Source organism: Monomorium pharaonis, unplaced genomic scaffold (genome assembly GCF_013373865.1).
Source record: "Monomorium pharaonis isolate MP-MQ-018 unplaced genomic scaffold, ASM1337386v2 scaffold_399, whole genome shotgun sequence".
Classification (NCBI taxonomy): Eukaryota; Metazoa; Arthropoda; class Insecta; order Hymenoptera; family Formicidae; genus Monomorium; species Monomorium pharaonis.
In genome coordinates, this window is record NW_023415691.1 from 27,911 (window position 1) to 47,046 (window position 19,136).

Below are 19,136 nucleotides of genomic sequence, written 5' to 3' on the forward strand. Positions count from 1 at the left end.
ACTCATACATAAAAAATATAAATATAAATTTCATATTAAAAATCGGCCCTTTTCATATAATATGTAAAATCCGATCGTCAACCTCCACGTGGTGCACATTGGGTCACTCTGATGACGGCAGCATGATTGAATTAAACACGAATGAAATCAATGTGCAATATATTGATTTCTTTTCATGGTATTAAAAAAATACTGTATTTATTCGCTAAAATATCCTAAAATACAATGCAAATTTCAAATTTGTGTACAATCAACAAAAAACGTCGTATGGACATGTTTTTTTTAAATTGCTTAAAAAAAATGAACTTTAAGAATTTGGATTAATATTAGCAAGATTCTAACGAGAAACGTGTAAAAAATGATAACAAACTTTTATTTTTTTTTAATTAAAAAAAAACATGTTTGGTTTTCATGCGATACAAAAGGGTCACACTTTACAAATTAAACTTTCGCCTAAGAATTCTTAAAGTAGAGTCTTTGCCTTTTAATTTAAAAAAAGTTTATGTAATTTGAATGATTTTTTGCAAAGTTGCGTCACTTTGAAGATTGCCTAAAAATTCAGTCAACATTTTTATCCCATTTCTTTGCGCCAGTGTATATCGTACCATTTAAAAAAAAAAAAGGTATAAAATAGCGTCAACTATACGCGCGCAAGAAACGCCCTCAAAAACCTATTCTTGTACAAAATAATTTTAATTTGGCACTACAAACTTTAATGAAATTTTAATAAAATCATTTTTGCCCCAAAAGGAAATTAAAAACATATTTTCTCTACAAAAGTAATGATATGAAGAAAATGCGCCAACTATGAAAATGGATAAAAATAAATATTATAAAAACGTTTGAAAAGTGTTGTATGCTGGAGTGGAACACTTTCTTCATAATGGACCTTGTTTATATTTATTCTATTCTAACCTATTCTACAATAACGTTAACACAATGGTAAGTAGCGGAAAAATACTGAAAACGCAATTATAAGCTACAACTAACACACTATAAAATGTGTTATGTAAAATAATTCATATTTACACGTATTTACATATTCATGATTACAACACTTCAACTTATTATTGTTGAACAAGTTCTAAGAATAAATCAATAAGTGCTCTGCACATAATTGTTTTTTTTTTATACTACACATGTTTTTATTCCGTTGGAGATAAATACATAAATACAAATAAACCTAGATCAGTAAAAAAAAAGTTTAAAAAAGACAAAAAAATATGAAAAACATTTTTGATATAAAAAGGACGTTGCTAAATCTTACCATTAATTGTTATAATTAATTATATTATTTAATAATTTATATAACAATTTTTTATATAAGAGGAAAACAAACTAAGGGGACTGGTAACGTTTAAAGATGTTGAAATTTAGCTTGCGTTTAATTGTTAATAACAAAGCCGCGGTTATAGAACTGTTTTATTTCTTACACTATTAACTACAACATTGTAAAGTAAAAAAAACCACTTGGAATTATTCCAGAGTGACTAATTTCGACGTTTTAATGTAAAATATAAAATATGTTGTATTTGCGGTTTCATCATGATTTCGGTCAAATAGAAAATGATTTTAAGAAATCGCAAAAACATTTCCTCTTCTTTGGCTTTCCTCTAGAGGTTGTATCTAAAAAATTAAAGATATAATTAAAATTAATAAAATGGAATCTAAAAAAAGAAAACAAATTTTTTACTTTTCTTGTTTTTAGAATTAATAGACTGTTTTCTTTTCGATGTCTTTTAGACATCGTGTGTTTCTGAAATTAATATAAAAAAAGACTCTGGATAAAAATAGATAATTAAATTATCAAATATGGTCACGTAAGGATGTTCTATAAATGTTTGTCGAGAAAGAAATATATCGTTCATTATATGGATTAGTAGTTGTAAATAAAAAATTACAATACAAAATAGTAAATGCCAAAAATCAATTCAATGTTATTACAAAAAATAATAAAAAATGATAAGCTCGATTGACTATGCATTTTATACAGCGGAGATGTTGGATGAGTTTTATTTCTTATTTATAATAAACTTAGTTAATAAATCAAAGACACGTAAGAAGATACACAATAAAATGACCTTTTTAAAAAAAAGAATAAAAAAGCGCCAAGTATACGCGTGCAAGAAACGCTCTCAAAAACCTATTCTTGTACAAAAGAATTTTTATTTGGCACTACAAATTTTAATAAAATTTTAATAAAATTATTTAATAAAATTATTAATTCACTTGGTATTATTTTTGTTAGGGAAGAAAACGATATGTCGTTCAAGAAATTGAGTTGCGAAAAAAATAACAGCATGCAGAAAAAAATATCTAATTATATTAGTAATAATTTTAACACATCTTATGACACAGCAGCATCTTTATAAAAAAGTGTCAATTCTACGTTATTATATGTAAAGCCATTCTGCTTTCGATTGTCCTAATATGTCTTCTAACTCATAACGTTTCACGTCGAATAATGATTATTTTTCTGCATATAATTCTTTATTCTTTTAATATATTAAATTTGACTTACATGCTGCAATATAAAAATCAAAATTGTGTTACAAGAAAATAATTCGTGTACATATAAACCTTATATTTATCAAGCTAAGTATCTTATTATCTGATAGAGTATATAGGTTCTTGCTATAAATAAAAACATTATTAATCACCAGTACGCATACATAAAAAAACTTCTGATTTACGCATACATTAGTTTTCCTACACACTTTCAATGTACGCAGCTTGACAGCCTTTGGCTGTCGTAGCGTACTAATTGTAAGACTGCCAAACAAAGAAACAAAGGGCAGGCATAAGTTTTTTCCTCTCCAAGCCTCAGCGCGACTACTTAAACGCTGTTGAAATGTTGCAACCTCGAAAATTAAACCAGATTTACGTTAATCCTGTATGCATACTGAGGGTTAAATTTTTAAGGAACGGAATTAATCAAGGAAATGCATTTTTATGAGGTGTTCTTATATATAACGGATTAAGTATAAAATATCTTTTTATTTAATAAAATAAGATAAACCAGATTTATATCATTATTGACTTTTATTCCCCGGTTATATAATACACATTTACAAAAGCGTATTTTTTATTTTGATTATTAATGTATACGTAATAGCATAACAATTTTCTTTATTTAATAACAACAATACAATACACTTGTCGATTTCAAAATTTGTTTTTTAATATTTATAAGCATTGTGTATCAATTGGAATAAATTTTATACGATGTGGATGAGGAGGGCAAAGCGTACCATCAAATGCCATTCGTAGATCTTTTAAGTAATCCACGGGCTCCAAATAAAAATTGTGAATTAAAGGAGCTAGCATTGCTTTCATCTCCAACATAGCAAATCGTTGCGCTACAATTTGAATATACTGCAATATGTTTGGAAAGGGATTAAAGTAATATAAAAAATATTAATATTTTAATTTTACCGATACAATTACGTGGTCCAGCACTAAATGGTATATATGAATAAGGATGACGATTTTGGATATTCTCAGGTAAAAATCTATCTGGGTCAAATATTTCTGGATTTGGCCAAAAATTAGGATCTCTGTGAACACCGTAGATACTAAGAAACATTATTGTTCCGGTATTAAATGTGATTCTAAAAAAAATTTTATAAAAATGTAATAAATATACATACAAAAAACATTTAAATCTTTATATAAAATTAAAAAAAACAAAATTAAATTTTTTATAAAAATTTGAGAAATAAATATCTATGTAGAAAGATCATCAATACTAATTTAAGTCTTCCAAAACAATCCTTATTTCTAAGAAACTAAACATTATACTGTATTAGTATTAATAAAAACATGATCTGTTTAAGCATAATTAAAGCAATAAGAAATATTTAGTTTATACATTCATGGTTGCTATACATAATCCATTTTGTTCATACATTTATATATAGCACAAGGCATTTGTATAATTGGCAAATAATGTCAAAGTAATATACTTTTAGGAATTCTCATATATAATAATTAATAATTATTTTATATAACAACCTAATAGAATATTTTTATTCTCCGTCTCAAATAATTTTTTAAATAAAAAAATATATATATGTATCGCCAATTTGTATAAACCAACTCTAGATGTTCGCGTGTATAATTAATCATTTAAGTTTACAATCGTCAGCATGTACTGCACGTTGATGAATTCGTCAGTCTTATAACACAGTTTCTTCTTCCAAAATATGTAAATTACAAATTAAAATTACTAGTCTATTTAATAAATTGACTTAACCCTTTAACTCTCAAATGCACAAGATTTTTTTCATAAAGTTTGACGGCATAGATTGTGTATAAAACGGACAAATTTTTTATACAAAAGTACTTTTCTAGGGGGTTTCGAGTGTGTTCTTTCAAATACCGCCGAGAAAAATTGAAAAAGAAGTGAAGAACATCGAGTTTTTTTACTTTTATTTTAAAAAGTCACTTTTTTTGTGTAAATCTTTTTAAATAGATTTTCTTTATCGTGGATTAAGCTCGGAACTGCATTAAGCATGCACTTTTTAGTTGTACTTAAAGCTTATGCAGCGCAAGAAAATTTTTGACATGGCGGATCTAATATGGTCGCCTAAATGTTAAAAATTTTAGAAATCCCTTTTTTTTACGATTATTTCTATTTAAACAATCGTAATTTGATTTACTAATGCTTATTAATTATTTAGAAACTTTTGACCATATTTCTTCAGACTTTAAAAAGTAAAATCTAATATGGCTTTCAATATGACGGCTAGGATGTATGTACATACATATATACCATATATAATTTTATATAAATAACTTATGTTAAAAAAAAAGAAATGTAATCCACTATATACTAGTTTCAAAGCACAATTTTTTAAACATTAATTTTGGGTTATGTTGCAAAAATTAATTGTTACAAAATATAAAATAAAATTATAAAAATGGTTAGTATCTAATGAAAAACCCTTTCTAGTTTACATTTCTATGTTTTCAAAATTATATTTTTAGTTTTTGTTTAAAAAATACTATCCAAATATAGAATAATGTGCCAATATTGATCCTCTTTCTTTATATATAATTAGCACAATAAAGAGATTAATGTAGTAATGTCATTCATTAAAGTATACTGAACAACAAAATTAGCGCAACAAAAATTTATATCAAAATTGCACTCAAATTTAAATAATCGTAACTTTGTAAAAACTTATCGGAACGTATTGGAAAGTTTTTTTTAAAGTTTGAAGTTTCTGCTTTAAAGAACGTTTGTCAGAATCATAGAGATATAAGAATAGAGCGCGTAAGTTGTGTATTAGCATATAAGTGGCTGCGATAGAGAGATAGAAAGAGAGAGCTAGACTCTAAAGGCCCTCTCTGTCTTTGTCTATCTTCAAAATAGTACATTAGCCATGCATGATTGAACAAGGATGAAAGGGGCCTTTATTCGGCTCTCTCTTTTTATTACTTTATCGCTTTTTCGGCTCTCTTACGTACTCTATTCATATATCTCTATGGTCAAAATTTGGTACTCTCCTTTATTTTCTTTATCATCTCTTCAAAAGTAAGAACGTTTTGTCTTCAAAAATATTATACTTTGACGCGCTCCACGAGGTTCAATAAATTTTTGTCGTAAACTTTATAAGAATTATTGTAAAATATAAACTTTTCCCTAAACTTTGAAAAAAATTGAAGTTTGCACGATTTTTTTTGGCGGAGTAACAATATATCAAAGTTACCTATGCATTTTATGGCTGTCGCCAGCATTACTTTCGATGCGCACTACGAAGAGATTGCGGATTTTGGGCATTGATACGCGCACGTGTGTCTGTGTGTGTGTGTGTGTGTGTGTGTGTGTGTGTGTGTGTGTGTGTGTGTGTGTGTGTTTGAAAATGTGGCGTGTTGGACAAACGAAAATATTGCCCGAAATAAATACATGTATTTTACATCTTCATCTCTGAATGACTTTTGAAGATGTAGGATGCAGAATCTAATTGCATTCTGATGAGGAATTTTGTGCTATATGTGCTATAACGCTATCTCCATTTGGTATCCACCGTGCAATATTTTCTTCCGTCCAACACACACACACACACACACACACACACACACACACACACACACACACAGAATGCGGAAAATCTGACCAGCAACCTTCTTGAAGTGCGCATCGGGTAATATTAATGCTGGAGGTAACAGACATAATAGACTGAAATGCATAGGTAACTTTAATATGTCATAACTCTGCCCCAAAAAATCGTACAGACTTCAATTTTTTTTTAATTTGTAAGGAAAAGTTCATATTTTACGATAATTCTTATAAAGTTTACGTGAGAAAAATTCATTGCACTCCGTGGACCACATTAAATATGAACATTTTTGAAGACAAAAAACACGTTCTTACTTTTGAAGAAACGCTAAAAAAAGTAAAGGTGAAGATTAAAATCTGACAAATGCTCTTTAAAGTAGAAACTTCAAACTTTAAAATAAAAAAAGAACTTTGCAATAAGATAACTTCTCGCAAAGTTACGATTATTTGAAGTTGAGTAAAATTTTTGTGCATAAATTTTTATTGTTGTTTAAAATAATTCTTGCTTCCAGTAATTTGTAAGCAAAAATATTTGCTAAGGTAGTGTAGTACATGACAAGGTACCGGGCTAGAAATCAATAGAGTACATCCTGTAATCGTTGCGTTCTCCGAGAAGGCCTTTACAAACAATACGACAACTTTCTCTTTTGAAACAAAAGATGCCTTTCTAGGAAGACGCGATCGTTGCAGCTTGGCAAGGGTTGTTCTGTACGCTCTTCATTGCTACCCGTGCATTCCGTTTTGAATCTCTCGCGCGACCACCTCGTTGCCGTTTTCAACGTCCATTTTCGCCCAGGGCGCGACTTGCACGTAGTTCAGCGCCTTTTCCGATCGAATTTTTCAGACACCTTATTAACTTTAAATCCATATAACTCTGTTGCATTTATTTAATTCTATTTTATATAATTTGTAAATTTGTGATAAGTGTAATTAAAAATAAATTCAATTGATTTAGTGAAAACCACGCGACCATTACCATTCTCCCTTACTACCCGATCTCTTGCCCTTTCACGACAATCATGCGTTCCTACCGCGTACAATTGCTCAGATTTTAAAACATCAGATTTTAAAAAATTGTATTTTACACTAATTAAACAATATATTTTGTAAATGTTACAAGATATCTTATCTTGTTTATTAAGGGAACAGTCTCGTGCCGGGCAAAAAAATGGAGCAATATTCTTTATTTATTTTTTAAGAAAATACTGTATCTGAATGAAAAAATCTTTCTGTTTATTATAATATTATTCTAAAAGAATAATATAATTTACCTCGTGCGCATTGCATGACATTCTGTAGAGTTGTAGACCAACTCGAAAATTATTTCGAAACTCGAAAACTATTTCGAATTTCAACCTAAGACTGTAATTATGCAGATAGAAGGTAATCTCACTGATCACCTTGACCTTGACATATGTTGTCAAGATCATGACTCTGAGATACCTTGACTTTCGATCAATTGTCGGTGCGCGACTCATTAAAAAGTTAAAGATTTTTAAAAATTATGTAATATTTTGGGACATTTTGTTACGTATTAAGTCGTTATTAATTACGTGAATTGTTACGTACTTTCGTTATGTGATTTTGTGACGTAATTTTTTTTCGGCAGGGTTATCTGCAAAATTACTCTCAAGACTTTATGAAGATATCTTTTAGTAGCAAAGCTTTCAATTAGAACTATTTTTTTAAAAATTGATTTTTTTTGAGCGACACATGAAACCACTTCTTTAAGATGAGATAATAAGCTTAATTTTAAATAACAGAACATTATAATTTATTATATTTATGTACGCATAAAGTTACGTGATGTATATAAAAATCAATGTTATTAACAGATCAAACAATTACGTACTTAACTGTGCCTTTTCCGAAGTAACTCGTGATATAAAATAACCACTCGGATACAAACGTAATGCTTCTTTTATACATCTCTCTAAATATTGTAGATTTTGCAACGATTGAACAGTAAGTTTTCCTTGATTCTCTTGCATAATAGCATCGACTTCTTTTCTGACACAATCCTGTATCAATGATAATCAAAACATATTTTTATTATTTTTATGTTTTACTTGTATACAGAAAATTGTAAAATTTTTAGAATTTATTTTAAAGATGTTTTAATTTTTGTTCTCCAAGTATATAAATTATATTTAAAATATGTTTAATATGCATTTATATACACTCGGAGAAAGAAAGATCGTATTACATTGAGAAAAAAAAATTGAGTCAACAAAATTTTTTAATTATGGGCTGCCAATAAAAGATATATTCAATACAACAACATATGGTATTGCAATATAAATACATAATTCAATCAACATCACTGCATTTGCATTAACAGCAACAATATTTAGTATTATTATATTAAGTATATCTTTTGTTGGCAGCCCGCAACTAAATGTTTTGTTAAACTAATTACTTTTTTTCTCAGTGTAGTAATTATAAATTTATAAACAAATAGCACCTTAATTGTGTATTATGCAAATAGCACAGGACGTCCTCAGGATCATCCTAAATATGTCCCGGGATGTCTTGTATAAAAAAAACTAAAAAATTCTGACAAAAAGTGGACATTGTCTGCTATTCCTGAGGATGTCCTGAGGAAATTCTATGGTATCCTCAGGATGTCCTAAGGACGTCCGGTGGACTGTCCTCGGGATGTCCTAAAGACGTCCCGGGATAAAATCAGGACGTCCTCACGGTATCCACGAAATCCGTCCTGGACGTCCTAAGGACGTCCGTGTGCTATCTGGGAAGTAAGTATCTTAATTGTTTTTTCTTTTAATCAATGCTTAGCGCATATAATACCTGGATATCTTTATGTTCGGCCAGGAGTGATAAAGTATAGAATACAGTTAATGTTGTAGTATCATAACCCTGTAATCACAGATTGTTTTTTATATACATTTAAATAATGTAACTCTGTAGCGTGTGATACAAATTACTTTTATTTGTCAATAAAAAAATTTATGTACATACCGCAGCTATAAAGACATCAACTTCTTCTCTAATATCGGAATCAGTTAACAGACCCTCTTGAGATACCGATATTAAAAGATCCAACATAGCAAGTCTTTTTTTTTTAACTAAATCAATTTATATAAGCATATAAGTATTAATCTTATAGTATAATTTTTGTTCATGTTATTTTTGTTAAACGATATTGAATTTAAATTGTATTACAAATATTAAATTAATATATATTTGTATCGTGTAATATGTATATTATTGTATCACAATAATATTTAAATTTATGTATTTTAATTCAATAATTTTTATGTTAAAGGAGAGTAATTAAAACTTTATACGTAGCTTGGATTTTGTTACGTACTTGCAGTAGTTTCTGCAACTGTGACTGAATTTTTACTGAGATTTTTCTTATGTTGTTCATAGAGTTTATGATAAATTTTTCTCTCTGCAATAATCTACAAGTATCCAACATCAGTTCTTTTCTCATTATTTATGTAAATGTTAAAAATGTATTTGTCAACATAATATATTCGATGAATTGTCTTATTCTTTTCAAATAAAAATTATGAGACTTTTCTTCTTTAATTTTTTTTATATAATAGAATATTTGTAAAAAGTATTTAAAATGATAAACTTTGTTTACATACTTTCTCAGTAAATCCATGCAATATCTTCAGAATTTTTGTTTGTTCTCTACCTTTTGACGTTAATGAGAATATCCATTCGTTATGCAACCAAGGCCTGAAGAACCTAAATTACATTACAGAATGTTATGTATACATATGTACATATACAGCAACGTGTCTATTTTGTTCTGTATTGATTACATAATATTAATATGTATTGCTATTAAAATTATTTGAACTTAGTTTACATATACCCATACAGCACAGAAAGATTGCGGCAACATTGTGGCAACATTTCAACCCAAGATTGCAATATTGCATAAACGTTGTAAAATTTTGCTGCAAGATTACAGCAATGGTAAAATGTCCGCTTTCAGAAATATTGCCACGTAATATTGTAGCAATATTGCAGTAAAATATGTATGTAATATTATTCAGAAACAGGTTATTCAAAATAATTCATCCAATTTTAAATAACTATTTGGAATTTAACAAATACAGAGTGATAGTGAAACTTTAACTAAAAGATAAACTTTGCAAGTTTCATCTTTTATCTTATATAAGTGCATTTATAAGATAATGAGAGACAAAACTTGCAAAATTTATCTTTTGGTTGACGTAATCACTAATCACTCTGTTATTAAATTCAAAATATAGTTATTTAAAATCAAATGAATTGATCGGATGATATTTGGGTAATCGTTTAGTTAAATGTATGTACATCACTATAATATCACTCTGTATTTGTTAAATTTAAAAATACAGTTATTTGAAATAATTTTGAATAACCTTGTACTTTGTTATACACAAATCTACACAGTTTTACACACAAAGTAAAATTACTCCAGAATGCATGTATCTTTATAGACGAAAATTTTTTAATAATATAGAACGATCACTTTCACATTATTATTGAAAAATTACTGTAATATACTTATTCAAACTGTATTGGATATTAATTTTATCTATTTTCAATATTTTAATAATATTTTAAAACGTTGCTGCATCATTGCTGAAGTAATATTGTAAAATAATGTCTTTGCAATATCTCTGAAACATTACATCGCAATATGCAATGTTGCTGCAAACTTTTGTGCTGTATGGGTAGTCAGTTTTGAAGTATATCTAAAGACACACAAGATTAGTACAAAGATCCAACTATTAACAAGTAAGATTTATTCTCTATTAGTTAGTTCACATTTGTTGACAAATTGATGCTATCATCTACGACAACTTTAGGTGACAACTTGTCAGCAACTTTATTTGCCGACATTTTTAAAATTAATATGCAGATTGATAATGTCGGTTTGAATATTTTATAATGTATAATATAATATGCAAAATTATTTATCTTTGATTATTATTAATTTCTATATCACAGAGAAAAAATTCTACATAAAAAATTACTATGGTAAGTAATAAGCACGGACCGAGAAAGAATTATAAATATTTTTACTATATTTTTTATTAAATTGTTATACTATTTACACTAGTTGTGGTATCCCCGGTAGCAAGGTGTTGTTCACTGGATGTCAATAATTCGTCATTTGAGGTCGTGAACGTTATATTACTAAATTAAAACGTAATAGTAACGTCATTTTTTGACTTATTAACTACGTCAGTCATTTATCCATCTACAACATATTTCCGATGTCATATCCTTGACTAATTAATAACGCCATTTAATTGATCATTTCACGATGCATTAATAAGATTTTATTAGACTAATTACTGATGTTAATTATAATTCTCTGTAATAATCTACAACATAAACCTTTTGAATAATTTTTACGTTAACCGGTTACTATTTGATTATTATATGTCAATTTCAAAGTTAACTATAAACTTAACATTAATTATTAGAGATAATTATTTATTTAGTTTATAATTGCAAAAATAATGAAGTATAATTTTTAATGTCGTTAAGGTAAAACAAAGTACGTTAGTTTTATGGGTTGTGTTTCAAAATTGCTGTCAGTACACAGAAAGAACTTCTTTGAATTTAATATATGTATTTGTTTGAATTATATTTGTTTCGCTGGAAAAAAATTATTTCTTACAAAATATTATTTTATTAAATAAAAATTTGAATGTTTTGAAACATTAAATTATATTGTTTGGAATTATCATTATTGTTTGACACAATATTTGATTTAAATAAAAATATTGTTTGATTCAAATAGGATTTAATCTTATATGGTCGTAATTCGCGGACCGCCACTAAGCACGCGGTATCTTTTTTGTAATGTAATTTACATTCCACAGGCTACATAAGCAGACTACTCACGGTGACAGAAAACGGATCAACCTATGCTATCGTAGTGACTTCTCGGGGTCTATGTATTTTTTATTACGTCTTAAGACACATCTTAGCTGTTATAGCTAAATTTTAACTTCGGTAACGAATCCTTTTTCTGCGTGTAATGATAATCACGTGTTCGGTCACGAGCTTTTGTCTCTTTGGAAGGAAAATATGTGCTCAAATTTTGTTTTACAGTTTAATAACATTATAATTTAAATCAAAGAAAATTAAATTTCTTTAAAAATATTTTATTTAAAAGAAACAATTACAATTTGTTTAAAAGTCCAAACAATTGTATTTGTTAGTTCAAACATCAGTTTTATTGACGTATACCAATTTGTTTGACTTAAAGAAAATTTATTAAATCCAAAGAAAATTTTCTCTTTGCGTACTGAAAATTTGTTGTTTTCGTTACGTATACTATAGATGTTTAGTACTGATAGCAATTTTGAAACACAACCCTATATGTAATCTAAAAATCTATGTTTCGTCATAATAATAACAATAAAATGCCAACAAATGTACGACACTAGCTTTTTGAAAATGACGTCAATAATATGAAAATGACGTATTTTTGACGTCAATATATGACGTCGTTAAGATGAGACAAATGTACGTCACTTTTACGACATTTGGATGTCATCTTATGACGTCTGCTTCGTCATAAAAATGACGAAAAAATGGCGTCAATTATACAACACTTTGCTACCTGGGACAATTTTTAAAATCTCTTCTTATGGTTACTATTATATATAGTAATAATTTTTATATATATTTTCGCTGTGCATGCGACATATATAGTACATTTATTTTAATTACCTATACAAACAAATTTTAGTTAATTGGTGAAACGCTTTTCGATATTGCTGAATATGAAATGAATCCGTTTCTTTCAAAGAAGTTCCCATTGCAGTTTCTAAAAAAAATTACTTTATTGTAATATAATTTTATACATATTTAAAAAATATTATTAAAAAAATAAGATAACTTTAATTTATTATAACATCGGTATTTTGCACAAAGAAAGCCCGATAAAAAATAGCGGTTTTGGCCTATCAACCAACGCTTAAAATTCCTATAGATTATCGTTGCTATTTAGAGAACTTATTGTGAGATTTAAAAATAAAGTACGATGTTACGCTGTAGAATGTAGATTTTCGAATATCTTACACAGTATCCTCAAAATAAGTGATTTAATTTTCTTTACTGAATTGTTACTCAACTAAGTATTCCAAGCGTGATATAATATCCACATACGTTCATTTAAAGTGGCTGATTCAATATGGTGTGGAAACTGTTGCTTGTAAGTTCTCGGAGTTGCTGATAATACATTTGGCATCAATTTGAAGTTTAAAATGTGAAACTGAATATGGTAGTAAGATTATATTCAAAATAATTATCAACATTATATTGATTTATAGAATGAGTTCTATTTGTCTCTCAGAATAATTTATATTATCGTTAGCACCGTCGTTTCTTATGAATCGAGGGGCTTTATTAATGTGAGTTTTTTTTGCCTCTCAAAGTGATGTGATCGAACCACTTAATAAAATCGTGGGACAGTGTCCCCGAAATCATTATGAAATCCCAATATAATCGTTTTGCAATTAGATGTAATCAATGAAATTATATGTAATTAGCAAAAATAATTTTAAATTTCCGTGTAATTACTGTGTAAATCATATGTAATCACCATGAAATAGGTGATGAAATTATGCGTAATCATTATGAAATCTAATGAAATCCTATAATGGCTTGCGCCCCCCCCCCCCCTCAAAGTTTAAGCGGGAAAGGGCGCTTTGCGACTGGTTGGTGTTGTTTTTGTTATGATTCTACGTGTCGCTGCGTGTCGCGTGTTGCGTGTCTCATTTGAGGTCTCATCGCCGGAGGTGAGAATCTACAACACAAGGTTGTTTGGACTTAGCTCCCCGTTTAGATTCGGCTTTCGATCTAACAGAATTCAAGGCATAGAAAAGTAAGTTTACAGGTGTAACGCTCGGTCTTAGGGACGATTAGTCTGAGATCGTTATTTTTCTAAAAATATTTGAGAAGTGTAATTTATATATAATGTCTAATAAATAATGCGGCAAATTATTAGCAGATTAGATATAATTAATATTATTAATTATATATATTCTATTTTATTATATCTATAATTATAATAATGAATTATAGGTGCTGGTTGATGGGCTAAAATCGACACTTTTTACTAGTTCTTCTTTATATAGATATAGTTTGTTTATCATTTATATTAGTCAAAATAAAATCTGCTTTCAACAGAGAAATAAATCTCTACATTGTAAAAAATTTTTGTAAAATTACAACTATAATAATGGGTAATTTTGAGACCAATTATAATAATTTTAAATTTTCTTGTGTATGTAATTTTGTATAGTAAATTTTGCAATAATTTCTTAATTTGTTTTTTTACACTTGTGTATACACCGTAAACAAATTTATGACCAATTAAATTTTTTTTACTTGTACATTGCAAAATTATAGACAATAGTAAATTTACAACTATTATAGTTGGTCTCAAAATTACCCACTATTATAGTTGTAATTTTACAAAAACTTTTTACAGTATACATAAATATATAAACAGAATGTGATACCACATAATGCGTTCATCGTATGTACACCAATAAACGGTATTAAAATCTTTTGTAATAGTGTCTTCTGTATTTTTTAAAGATGTTGACATTCTCTCGCCCTTCTTCGATTAAAATCTCAGCAAATTGCTGTAATATATTAAAATGGAATGTGGGAGTTAATATCTTTCGTCGTGATTGCCATTTTGAACCTAACATAATAACAAAAACTAACGTATAATACTGTAAATATTGTAAAATATAAATGACGCTTATGTATTGTATATTTGCGAGATTGTTTTTTTTTTCTTTTAATTTGTTATTGATAATTTTTAATTTATTTTGCTATCAATATTATATATTATAAAATTTATTTTCTCTCACGCGCACATATAAAAAATATGTAATCAAATACAGACATTAATGATTTAGAAGGCATGAAATCTATATATAAACCGTTAGTATTTTGGAAAATAATACCTATAAATCTATTAATTTGATTAAATGACACTATAAAAAAAAATGTATTCAAAGTTTGGTAAAAAGTAAAAAATTATAATAAATCAATACTTTTAGTAACTGTAAGTTATTACAAAGTACTAAACTGACAAAATACTTTTTTAATGAAAAACGCGTACTTTTGTAATTAAATATTATCACAATAATGACTTAATTTTTAAAAGTAACTTTACCATATTCTGCATACTCATATTTGGAACCGAAACTTATATTAATAAATATAATATTACCTTGTGCTGACAATAAGACCCGTGTTGAACCAAGACTTTAAAACGTCATAATTTTACTCTTTTCGATATGTTTTGTACTGCCCAGTATTACCTAGAAAATTAAAGAAAGAAAGTACAAGTCAAACTAACTGTAACTTAATTTTAATATATCTAGTTTATTTAAAAATATTTTTTATTTTATCGATTTTTATTAGTGCTTTTTATAAGTATTAGACATCACAAACGTGCGCGGTGTTTAACTTTTATTACTTTTTAAAATAGTTTAAAAATAAATTACAACGCAAAAATTCAGTCGCAATGACAGTTACTCTCGCAACATGAAGTAAGCACAGCGAAAGAATCAATCGCGGAAAAGCTGCAGCAATATAATTGGTAATGTCTTTTTTTTTGCAAAGTGGAAACATAAAATTGTTAAATTACTGATTGTCAGTAATTACAAAATTTTATATTTTATTACCTCTAGATCATCGGGATGACGAATAGCCACAATAGGTATTAAGAAAAACCATATTTTACAAAGGGGATAATACTGATTAATTAAATTAAAGTGAACCTTCCAGATGTGTTCTGAAAAAGGTGCAAGTATTTAGATACATAAATATACATTTAATAACAAAATTAAAACATCACCTTTTCTGCTGTTCATATATAAATTTCAAAAAAATTTTCAAAAACTTTATAGTTAAAAATTTCTACTTTTTATATTAATACATTAGTGACACACTTTCTGATTTTTTATAAAGCAATAAAAATACGTTAAATTTCAAAATATTTATTTTGCGAAATTTCATAATGTAAATTAAAAATGGCACAAAAATATGATGTACAACTTTGGAAAACATGAATCTTTATTCTTAATTTGCGTACCTTTTAAATATTCTAAAGTTAAAATTTTACTCCAACTTTTGATCTTAATTTGATCTCTTACTTTGTGCCTCAAAATAATAGTTATTGAAAAATTTATTTAAAAAATTATACTATCTTATTTAAAGAGTGATAACTAAATTGAAGAAGTATGGTGAATGAGGAAACGTGAAGGAAAATGCGAATTAAAGGTTAGAAATATGAAGGGGATAAGAAAGAGGAGAAGGAAAGGAAGAAGGGTAAGTGTAAGGGGGGAGCGAGAAAGGGAGTTTATAGGATAGCGTTGTGGATGTAACAAGCTTAGGGAACAAGGATGGCGAATTTTTGGAAGAGCTAAAGAAGTGAACGTGGTAGTATGAATTAAAGATAAGGGTATTCTAGATTACCTAAAGAGAAATTGGGAATAGAAAAGGTGGCAAAGAGTAGCAAGGTTTAGGTTAACTGGAATAAGGGAAGAGATATTGGAGGAAGAGACGAGGAAAGCGAGAAGAGAGGAAGATAATGCCTTGGGAGGAGAAAAGTGCAAGGAATGAATGAGGACAAAAGATGGTGATTAGAGAAATGAATGGAAGAGCGGCAGAAGCGGAGTCTAAAAATGAATGCAGAATGGATGGATGAATGAAAGTGTGGTCTCTCTTTTTTCTCAGAAATATAGGTGATGCGCATGCGATGAAAGCAATATTTATTATTTTTGTAAGCGGAGCGGGAGTCCGTCTGTACCCGCAAGGGAAAGGCGAATAATTTATTATTATATATAATAATAACTAAATTAGAAAATAGTGCAAGTGTCAGATTAAAATGTTGTTCAAAAAATTGTTCAGTTATTCAATAGTTTGACAATATCTTTTATGTACGAAAAGGTAGAATTGGAAATATATTACATTTACATTAAATAATGCATTTTATTATTAAAATACTGTTAAAATTAATTATGAAATATTTTTCAATATTACTTATAACATTTTATGTTAATACAAACAATGTTCCTTACAGAGATATTTTTATATTTTAAAAGTTTATTATTAAAAATATTAAAATTTTTAACTTACCTAGTAAATCTATCCGAGTGAATAACAATATATTACCAATAATTGGATAACCTATTGGTCCTGGTATTTTATTGATTAATCGTCTATTTGGTCCATATTGCACGTAAATAATGATATGTCAAATATCCAATTAAGACAAGTAATAATAATAAAGTAACAAACATCTTTGTCGTATTGATTGTTCTAAGCAGGTTCAGTTCTCATCAGTCGCGGGTTTCTTTCAGTTCTTGGATTGCACATAAAAAATATTTTATATTTATATTGTGATAAACTTTATCATTATTTGAATAATGAATAATTTATCTAAACATTGATAAGTAACATGTCAAATGTAACATGTCAAAATACGGTAATTAAACAAATATAAAAAGTGTGAGTAAATTTTTTTTCTTTCTAAAAACTATGAATTAGATTAAAATTATATAAAGTCTGTGAAAAATGTTTAATTCTTATTTTTTAATTTAAAAAAAATTTATTTACCTCATGAAACAGGCATTAATAGAAACACTTCCGAATTTAATAATTTATAACCAATTTAAATGAACTTATATATAACAATAAATAATTTCAATACATATTTTTGTTATTATGCACAATAATTTGTAACAAACTAACTTCTTTTCGCTACACACTCACTTGCTTTCGGGAATGACTGCTCACTCATTGCCTATTTTAGTAGATTATTTACTATTTATAAGTAGTATATTTGCTGAATTAAAATTAATCTTGAAATACAAAAAATTTAATAGCTTATTTAGAATAAAATCTTGAAAAACATCTTATAACACATTTATTATAATATTTAACATTTATCACATTTATAATCATTCAAATCAGAAACTATATAAAACGTGAATACTGATATAATATTCAAGAACTGTCGACACGTACATATATATAGGGCTATATACACTGGCGCAAAAAAATGGGACAAATTTTGACCGAATTTTTAGGCAATCTTCAAAGTGTGACGCAACTTTGCGAAAAATTATCCATTACATGAAATTTTTTTTTAAATTAAAGGGCAAAGGCTAATTTAAGAATCCCTAGGCAAAAGTTTAATTTGTTAAGTGTTACTTTTTTGTCACATGAAAACCAAACATGTCTTTTTAAATAAACAAAAGTAAAGTTTGTTATTATTTTTCACAAGTTTCTCGTTAAAATCTGCTAATATTGATCCAAATTCGTAAAGTTTATCTTTTTCTAAGCAATTAAAAGAAACATGTCGATACGATATTTTTTTGATTACACACGAGTTTGAAATTTGCACTGCATTTTAGAGTATATTAGCGAATAAATACAATATTTTTTGGATACCAGAAAATAGTATCTATATCTAAATTCAATTCGAAACTGTTTGATTCAACGGAATAGTCGGACTTCGTGTCCTATCTACGATCTTATTGCTTCAATACGTAGTTGTAGCATCAGATAGTAAATATGTGACGGTAACAATATTATAACAGGAAAAAAGTGGAACGTTTCAGACATTCATTCATTTGCATAATTATATTTTCAAGTGTTATGTAGCGAGAATAACGTGGCCTTTTGAAGTTTTTTAATAATTTTCTAATGAAATACAATCACACAATGTAGAGTTACAAATACTTATAATTTGATGCAAGTTATTATTGACAACTATAATGCAGGCATGCATTGCGGCTTATGCAAAAGCGCGACAGTGTTAATTAACAAGAGAAAGGAATATTAATGGAAGTCGAAAAAAATGATGTACAAAAAGAAATAGATTTTTTGTTTAATTGTATTTTAATTTCCTTATCAATTTCGAGCGTCATTTCAAGATGTTTCGATTTGTAACACTATCTTCAGTTCAGCATGTTTCTTTTTCAGAGATAAGTATCAACTATTAAAAATAAAAATTAAAAGTAATGTTACATTTTTTGATTTTTACAACTATATA

The 19,136-nt window shown here is 27.7% G+C and overlaps 1 pseudogene; it reads right to left on the reverse strand.

Moving 5' to 3' along the window:
- Positions 1 to 3,149: 3,149 nt before the first annotated feature.
- LOC118648365 lies at positions 3,150 to 17,884 on the reverse strand (annotated as a pseudogene).
- Positions 17,885 to 19,136: the final 1,252 nt, after the last annotated feature.